At 39.4% G+C, this 9,402-nt stretch overlaps 1 non-coding gene across 1 annotated transcript; it reads right to left on the reverse strand.

Moving 5' to 3' along the window:
• Positions 1-1,128: 1,128 nt before the first annotated feature.
• On the reverse strand, positions 1,129-1,201 carry TRNAK-UUU (transfer RNA lysine (anticodon UUU)). Its single transcript has one exon. It is a non-coding gene; the product is annotated as a tRNA-Lys (tRNA).
• Between the last annotated feature and the right edge of the window lie 8,201 nt (positions 1,202-9,402).

The following is a 9,402-nucleotide window of genomic DNA, read 5'->3' on the forward strand; positions in this document are numbered from 1 at the left end:
ATTTTCTCTCTAATTTGCGGAATTTTAAAATGCATAAATGGAAATCATTGCTGTAATTCGCCTTCGTTAACTGTACACTCGTACGATAGCGTGAAGCGTAATACCTGTAGATGAAGAGGTACAGATATTTTCTGCCGAGGAACAACTGGTTGATAATTAAACCTCCCTCTGTTATGCTAAAAGATGAAGATAAAAGAAAGTTTTTTGGGCACTGCCATATAGTGATCCGATGAATAAGATGGATAAGGAGTGTTCTGCGGATTGAAGCCATTTATTGTAATACCCGGAAACTTTTTTGCAGCGAAGATTCTAATAGATTTAAATTCCTTTATCAATCGAGCGATACGCTCTGATCTGGGAAAAAAGTGAGTAAAATCTTACGTGTAGGAGAGAACTCATGCATTATTTAGTTATACGAGTACTGTCCGAAATACGGGCGACATTCTCAAAAAAGTTACTGGATTTGCCGTTACAACATATTTCCATCCTTGGAAGGATTTCCATCCTTGCTTCATGATCCCAGGAGAACAAAAAATTCTTATAATTAAGTCAAACACTCTTCTCCTCTTCCCTTGAAAAAGGGTGGACTTGTAAGCTGCGTACATCGTCGAAAACTAAATCACAACATTCACAAAACTCGTATGAAATATCATATTTTCAAGTAAATTAGTCATGTATTATGTTAAAATAAACTTATTATCTTTGTTCCTGGACGAATGACGACGTATGGTGGTCATGTTCACGATGGCGATGAATAGTGGTCACCCCACCTCCGCTCGCTCAACACTTAAGGCGTGACGCTTGGCGCAACAGGTGTCCGCAGTAGCGGAAAGCTTCGCTCCCGCAAGAGGCTTGAGCGCTTCGATTCCTATTTCTCTGCATCGTAAATAAAATACGACGAGTAATATTTCTCATAACTTACGGAAATAGTAACTTAACTGAGCATAATGTTAAAAGTGGTATTCTCTGCTGAAACTATTCAGCAATACTTGAACTTTTTTTTAGGAAAAATAGGATGAAAATAATTTTATTTGCAGTGAAAACGAAAATAAGCCTGCTCCTCCAAAAATTGGAGTAAAGGTGTTTAATTTTACACATATTAAGATGAAAATTGTTAGCAAAAAATTTCGCCCGAACAGGGACTTGAACCCTGGACCCTTAGGTTAAAAGCCTAATGCTCTACCGACTGAGCTATCCGGGCCGTGGCGGAGAGGGGGTTATATAGTCTTGTCATTATAAAGCCTGGAGTCAATTGCATTTTTAAAATATTTTACCTTGCGTAATAAATCTATGAAGTCATTATGTTTTTAGCTTTTATATTTTACATTTCTTTCCTGAGAATCGTAAGTGTGCTAGTAAATTGTTTTTTACGCTTCTAGCTGCTGCAGTAGACGACTTCCGTTAGTGGATGATTTCTTCGGCGATAATCTTTTCTCAAAGAGCGTGAGGTGTTATCTCCATGATCGCGAAATCATGTTACCTCTACACTGATCTTTTATAAGTAGTACTACGGGCGGGATCTCAGTCAAATCGTCGATCAGTTTCAAATCTTTAAAATGTCTCCCGTATTCTTCTGCACGCACCATTGTGGCGACTTTCCTGGCAAAATTTTCGCGATGATGGACTTGGCTCAAGCCTCCAAAATCTAGGATTAAAATCCCAGCGATCAAAATTTTCGGGAATGTTCCCATCTGTATGTGAATCGAAAATGAGGATTCCGTCTACTGTAAATGTGAACCCTTTTTAAAAGAACAGGTCGTTCAGTGGCAACAGTAGGTTTCTCCACTTTTCTACGCCCTTAAATGACTAACTTATGACCAAACTTCCACTTCATCTACATATACAAAATACCCCACAAGCCGGCCGGTTGCCGTCACATTTATATTTCATCTCTTTTGGTACGAGGAAAAGACGATATTTTAAATCTATCCTTGCACAATAAATCTCCTTGATTTTACGTTCGTGATCTGATCTACCATTGTAAGTCGGGATCTGAAATGTATTTAACATCCTTAGAAAAGTAACCTACCTCAAAATTACGCAGTAAATGTAACCATGCCAGGACCGTATATATATCCGTAATAATGCTAATCACACTCTTTACTTCTCGCAGTTACATCCATTAGTTATGAAAAATTACATTCACTTACTTTGGAATGTTTTTTTCAATTGGAAAACCGCTATTACCCTTACATGGACCCAGGACCATTATTTGTTTGCCAAACGATAGAGCCCATTAGTCTACAACACAGCGAAAAGTTTAGACGGGACGCTTTGCGCCAGTTTACCATTTTGCATAATTTTGACCAATTGGTTTGAATATTTATCTAGATCAAAATTAATATTAATGGCTGGAACACTTAAATTACTCAAATGTTTTTCTGAATATAATATAAATTCCATATTTTCCAACGGCATATAACCGACCAAGAAGGGCAAGGCAAGTCTCAGGGTTATGGCTGAAATCATGATCTAGTGTGCTTGAATACCTTATCGCAGTAATACCCCTTTTTGGACATACAAGTATGAGACGACGTAATCATGGTTTCTGAGCAAATTATGATGTTTTACAAAAACTTCATTGTCGACCATTTTACAACGTTAAATAAATTATGTTGCGGCGGCTTGCGAAAATATGCGACGGGTATGTGAGCAAAGTTTTACTGCTGCCGGCAAAAACTGCTATTACTCTGTTAAATGTGACAAATAAAATAAATAAATATTCTACCACAGAGAAAAAGAATCAAGTTGATAAAAACAAAATACTTCAGTGGAGGAAATAAATAAAAGAAATAAAGCAAAAAGTCAGGACAAAATTAATGCAATCACCCTTATATTACGTGGTCCATGCACTCAGAGTAACCATATATACTATCTTAGTGATTTTATATATTTATTCGTAACTAAATATTTAGAAAAACTTAATTTTTAATGCTGAATGGCTGGGGTCGCATGCCCCCTTCCATACACCGTAACGCTGGCTTGCAGGGAACCGTGTACGTGCTCATCAGGGGTCTCCAAACTTTTCAGCCCGAAGACCACATTAACTATCAAACGGCAGTTTGGAGGCCAACCACACACTTAACTAAAAACCCACCAGTCCTTCTTTGAACTTGTCCCCAAGGAAGTAATTTCCTTATAGTAGATAGATTGTTGCTTTTATTCTTTCCTCTTCAGAATATTCGGAAAATTCTTGTTAAACTAACGACATTCCTAATACTTAATACGATACACATTCGTAAGTAATTACGCGAAGGAAAGTATCAAAAAATATAATTAAGTGCAACATGTTTCGCAATTAGACGCTAACTGACACCAACACCACGTTGCAGCAGTCAACTGCAACTGACCGTGATAAAAATAATCAAGTCTTGAACGAGTAGTAAACCATTTAAACCTCTGCCTCTAGAGGGCGTTTTACTCGTATCTTCTCGTTGATTGTGAGTAGTAGTAGAAAAATTAAGCAGCGAATTAGGTGTTACAATGTAGTGATCGGTTGGAAAACATAACGCACTACTGCGGGCCTACACGGCTGCAGATTTTGGCAGGATACTCGTTAATTTCCGTAATTTTTTCTGTTGATAAATAGATCTCCACGGGCCGTAGTTTAGATACTCCTGGTGTAGATGAACGTGTTAATAGTGTCAAAGTGACTAAGGTAAATAGTGGAGGGTCAATAAATATATTGTATTATTGTTTAGAGGTTTCGTAATGATAATTCAGAAACCACCCGCAGCTTCCAGCTGAGCACTACAATTAACTCGTAAATATTTGTCGAGAGCCAAGGAGTCATCAGAAAGGATTAATTTTCCTGTGTAATGGCGTCCAATTTGGCCAGTTTAATAAACTCAATTCCCTTAGACAAAAATGTATCGCTTCAGTGAGTTACATGAAAAATATAGTTTTTGTTTTCATTCCTACGGTGTCCGCCGATCTGGCAAATTCGTGAATTAGCAACAGTTTTGGTCGGAGGAACGCTCTGCTAGGTTCACTTGTATCACTTGAATTAGGTGTTTAATGGGAGATCAATAAGAATTATTCCAACCTTACATTTTGTTGTGTATGCACCTCTGGTAATCATTAGTTGTATTATTTTGATTGTTCTATCTATTTACTGGTATCTAGCAATTAGGGATGACTTAATTTTTCATGTTTCATGGTCTCTGGTCTTGGATCACCCTTTGCCGCGGACCTTAGTGTTTGGCTTTGCAGGGTGCCATGCACATACATATATGTAACCTTGACCGTAATTATTTCATGTGTAGGAGTAAGCCCCCCAAGAAAAATGAAATGGATTCCTTTAGCATTCCTCCTCTCGCTCCACCAGATTTATTTTCGCTTGGTGCGTCTCATTGGGGCAGAAGGAGAAGACATACCTACCTGTTTATCCTCACTCTCGCGACAAACAAGCGGACGAAATTGCAAGGAGTTAAATGTGGGAGAGGCCCTTTTTTTGAGCGTACGTCCTCGGGTCCCTTACCTCTGGCCCTTCTCTTCAGTGTCGTATGGGCCTGGCGGCGCGAAGTTTGCGGTGGGAAGGGCCCACCTCGAGGGGTCGTCGCCCACCCCGACGCTTGAGCAAGGGCAGTTTCTGCAGACAATCGAGGGCAAAGAGGGATGAATGCACATGTGCCGCGTGGGGTCGGGCCTCCATTCAAGGAGAGTGACGCCCCCGGCGCACCGGCCGTTGGGAGAGTGACGCATCCCTTTGCCGACAGCTGAGCAGCGTGCATGGGTGACGTCACCCTATTTTTTGGAGGAGGGGTGCAGAGGGAACGAGTGGGCTGGCAGGCGGTTATCCCACCTTCTCTCGCACATAAATAAAAGTTCTTTTCATGAAGTAAAAGGTCGTTAGGTTATGAAGTACGGATTCAATTTGGTCAGGCCCTAATGCACATTGGTCGCTAGGCACATGGGTAGGGACATCGGACGCATGTTAATCATGGCATCGGTAGTTCCACCAAGAGTGCATCTAAGGAGTAACTGAGAGAGTCACCGTAACAGGTTTTTACACGCACGATACTCAACCATAATAATATTCGGACTCAAGAGCTCGAAAAAATTAAATTAACATGAATATTGGAATTTCATGAATTGGTCATGCTCAACAATTACTGCGCTATATATATAGGCGTGCATGTACACGTGAGTTTTTGGGCTAAGATATATTTAGGTGCGTTTACAAACTAATTATTCTGCATATATGGTTGGTGTCCTAACAGCCCCCGTCACACGCCCTTTCGGAGGCTTGCGGTATATTATGTAGATGTAAATATTCCTGCGAACCACCCTCCAGTATTTTCCAGCCCATATACTCGGAGGAATACATCCCTAATCCTTTGAAACCAAGCAAAACCTTTCTTTTCCATGATTAAGCAAGTTCTACCTGTATTCACTGCGAAGTGTAATGCATGATAAATGACGAAATAATTCTAAAACATTTACACATAAAAAATGTGTGCTTATCGATTCACAATTGGAACATTATTGCCTAGGGAAATTATGTAACGAATTTCAGTGGAATGCATCGTTGGTTATTATTTTCGACATGTTAGGTGGGGATGTAAGAGAAGAGAGCATAATTTCTATCCGCTAAGCCGAGAGAGGGAGTGATAGGGAGTTGCTAAACTCCCACCGAGTACGCCCCCTTCTTTTGTAGTTGAACGTTCTTCGTATTATAAGGGACAGGCGCCATAAACATCCATTCGGCCCAATTTCAGCCGCACATAATCCGATTGTGGTTTGTAGAGATATCTTTAATCCTGAGGATGAACTAGTATTAGCAGATGGCCTTAGTGCAATATAACGTTGGTGCGGCACTTGGCAATTAGAATTATCCTTACAAAAGTGTATAGTGATGAATTCTTGGACTAGGAGTAGCTCCCTCTCGAACGTCTACTGCATCAATAATACTGGAATAAGAAGGAAACACACGATTAAATACTTAAGCGTGACCCTTACTCGCGACCTCACCTGGTTGAAACATATCTACATCTACATACATACCCCGAATCAACCAAAAATGTGTGTGAAAGGGGTGAAAGCACCAGATGGGGTAGGTAAGGGATGAGGAGAAAGCAAGGATATTTAAAGTGGTAGGAAAAGGGAAAAACACATTCTCCAGCACACTCTGAAAAGACGCAAATACCATCTACATCTACTTAATACCCCACAAGGGCGTGTGGCGTGGGGTGTTAGGACACCACCCGTAATTAAGAAAAAAACCGCATGCAAAAGCCACAGATTTATACCATCCGCAGACAAAACATGGCATACACTCATGCAAGAACACATACACCCCACACACATGCGTACACTCAAACTACCAACTAACATACACATGCACCTACAAATGCACCTTATATCCTTGCAATGTCTAATTTTGTCCCGACTTGTACATTCAATGTTTTCAATATTTCTAAAGTGACTTCGGTTTCTTACTATTATGATTTCTGATTGCTTGGGGAAAGAAAGAGTATTTGTATCTATCTGTACTGGATTCTATCCGATATGGCACACCACAAAATCATATATCCACAAAAAAACATGGCATACATTCATGCATGAACCCTTACACCCCACAAACATGCAAACACTCAATCTACATCTTACATACACATGCACCTGAAAGTATACCTAACAGCTTTGCAGTGTTTAACTTTGCTCCGACTTGTAAATTCAATGTTTTCAATATTTCTAAAGTGACTTCGGTTTCTTACTATTATGATTTCTGATTGTTCGGGGAAATAATGAGTATTTTCACCTATCTTTCCTGGAATCTATCTCCTTTATTTTATCTTTGTTGTCTGATCTACTTAAGAAGAGTGGGGCCATTATAATTCCTTTAGTGTCATCGTTGAATTCGTTTGTTCTTAACCTTTCTAAAAGTCTAAGTCTCGCTTGTTCTCTTCGTACTTCAAGTGGCTGCCAACGTAAATCCCCTTAGAGAACTGTCACACTTGTGTTCTTATCATAACAATTTTTGAGGAATCTAGCGGATTTTCTCTGCACTTTATCTAATTCTTTTTGCCAAATTTTCTCCCGAGGATCCCAAATACTCACGGCATATTCAAAATGAGGTTTAACTATTGCAAAATAACACCTCTCTTTAACTTTTTCATTACATTTACCCACCACCCGTTTTATGAAGCCGAGTTTCTTTAAAGCGGATCCACATATTGTAAGATAATCTATCGCGGATCGAATGCTAAACAACAGATTTAATCTCTTGCATTAATTGGAAGGAGTTCTCTTTAGCGATGATGTTGAAAATATATTATTAGCCCCATTGTGCTATGGTGGGGGAGATCATGACAAGAAGATTAGAGAAACGAATTGTAGAAATGATAGATCAATGGTTTCTTTCCCACGAACAATAAGGGATCAGAACAAATATACGCGGCCGTGCTAGGGGTGGTGGGTCTTATTTATTTTTCATTCGAAGTAGCTTAGTAAGTGGTAATTATCACATCTAACTTGCGTTTATTTGCCTTCTCGCAACTAACAACTCGTCGCTTGCACTTGCTAGCGGGAACATTACCTGGCACCCCATGCCACACACACTAGCGGGTGTCTAACACCCGGGCCACGCACCCTTGGGACGCTATAGATGTAGATAAGTTTTTAACTAGCTTCCTCAGTTGGAAGGAAAAAGCGTGACTTCTGAAATAATACATATTTCAATTTCGTGTTCGGCACACATTCCAGGGTGTCGGTCGTTGAACTCTCTGTTATATCGCTCCTTGTTTACGATTCACATTTTCTGAATTACGAATTTTCATCAAATATGAGGTTTTCTCAAAGACTTAATAACAGCTTTATGTACCATGCACGAAAATCCGCTGAAAGGGCATGTGGTGAGGTTGTTAAGGCATTAGCCATAATGACATCAACACTTTGTGAATAAGCCAGTGCATGTGTAAAATAATACTTCTTTCCGTGCAGTTGAATCAATTACTTTGATTCGATGAATAATGAATTATAATATTGAAAAAGCAGATAATAATCATGGTCATATTTACCATTTTGAATGATTGTCATATATACCAATGAATATACATTTTAAGTATTACTTTAGTAAGATAAAAGAAACGAAGGTAATTCCCCAGTTGGAATATTAATGTTAATAATTTCTTTTAATATTCCGTCAATTTATAAATCAAATGTATGTATCAAATAAATCAATCAATTGAAAATTTTAAAATGTGGAGTGGTATTTAAAGGTTTTTTGGAGGAAATCATTAGCGATTAAAATACCATGACCACGTTACGAGTATGGGCATGTTTTTGTATACCTGTTTGAGTGCTATTTTAGGTGCATGTTATCTATTGTATACTCTAGTTTGTGCCTGAACAGGTATTTCTGCATGCATGTTATGGATGCCTTGACACTCTCTGCCGTAAGCCCTTGCGACGGCTTTGCGGTGTATTGTGAAGAAATCATTATTATTTGGTAATCTACCGGTTAATGTAGGGTTTTTGGATGGACAACTGCCAAATAAATATTTGTGTCCTAACGAAACACAATCCATCAACCTACTCTACATCAGGTCCCCCTTCATCTCTAAGTACTTCATCCCATCCAACATCCCAATCCTGTTCCTGCCCTTCCCTCGATAGCCTAACATTCTCCCCTCTATTACAGTCTTCAATATCTCACTACCGATCCATACGCCCATCATCCATTTTTCCTGCCTCCTTAGGATTTCTTCGAACAATCCCCTCTCCTCGCCCATCATAGCCCACCATGCTGTCAAGTGCAATTCTTCTCCTTACGTCCCTAGTACACTTACAAGGTACGTAAATTGTGCCACCTGCTCTAGTGGGTCCTTTTCCGATGACATCAAGAAAATAATACAAACCCTAACGTATTACGGGCGGAGGGTTCACGAATATAAGATTAAAGAGTTAGACTGCAAGACTGACAGGCTTAAAATGTCATTTTTTCCAAGAACAATAAGAGGCCAGAATGCTTGTAATCGAAATCCCCAAGGAGTTAGTTCGACACAATAAGTATTAACTTACAAGGTAGGGACTGGGCATGGTTATATATACATATATATAACTATGCCCAGTCCTTACCTTGTAGGTTAATACTTATTGTGTTGAACTGACCCCTTGGGGGTTTCAATTACAAGCATTCTGGTTTATATATATATATATATATATATATTCCCCAGGTTCCCTCCACCTTCCCCCATCCATTTGGAAAACCCTAACCCCCTCATCCCTCACCATTTCCTCCTGGTGCTACACCCCTCACCTTTTTGGTGGCTCGCAGGGTATCGATGTCGATGTAGTTTTCGGTCTTTTATTTTAATGTAAAGCTTGGCCTTTCTCTTTTTGGAAAATCGCATAACCTTTTATTTATATTGATTCTCATCCCATTTCTATTTACTGAAT

Source organism: Hetaerina americana, unplaced genomic scaffold (genome assembly GCF_022747635.1).
Source record: "Hetaerina americana unplaced genomic scaffold, ioHetAmer1.1.p SCAF_14, whole genome shotgun sequence".
Classification (NCBI taxonomy): Eukaryota; Metazoa; Arthropoda; class Insecta; order Odonata; family Calopterygidae; genus Hetaerina; species Hetaerina americana.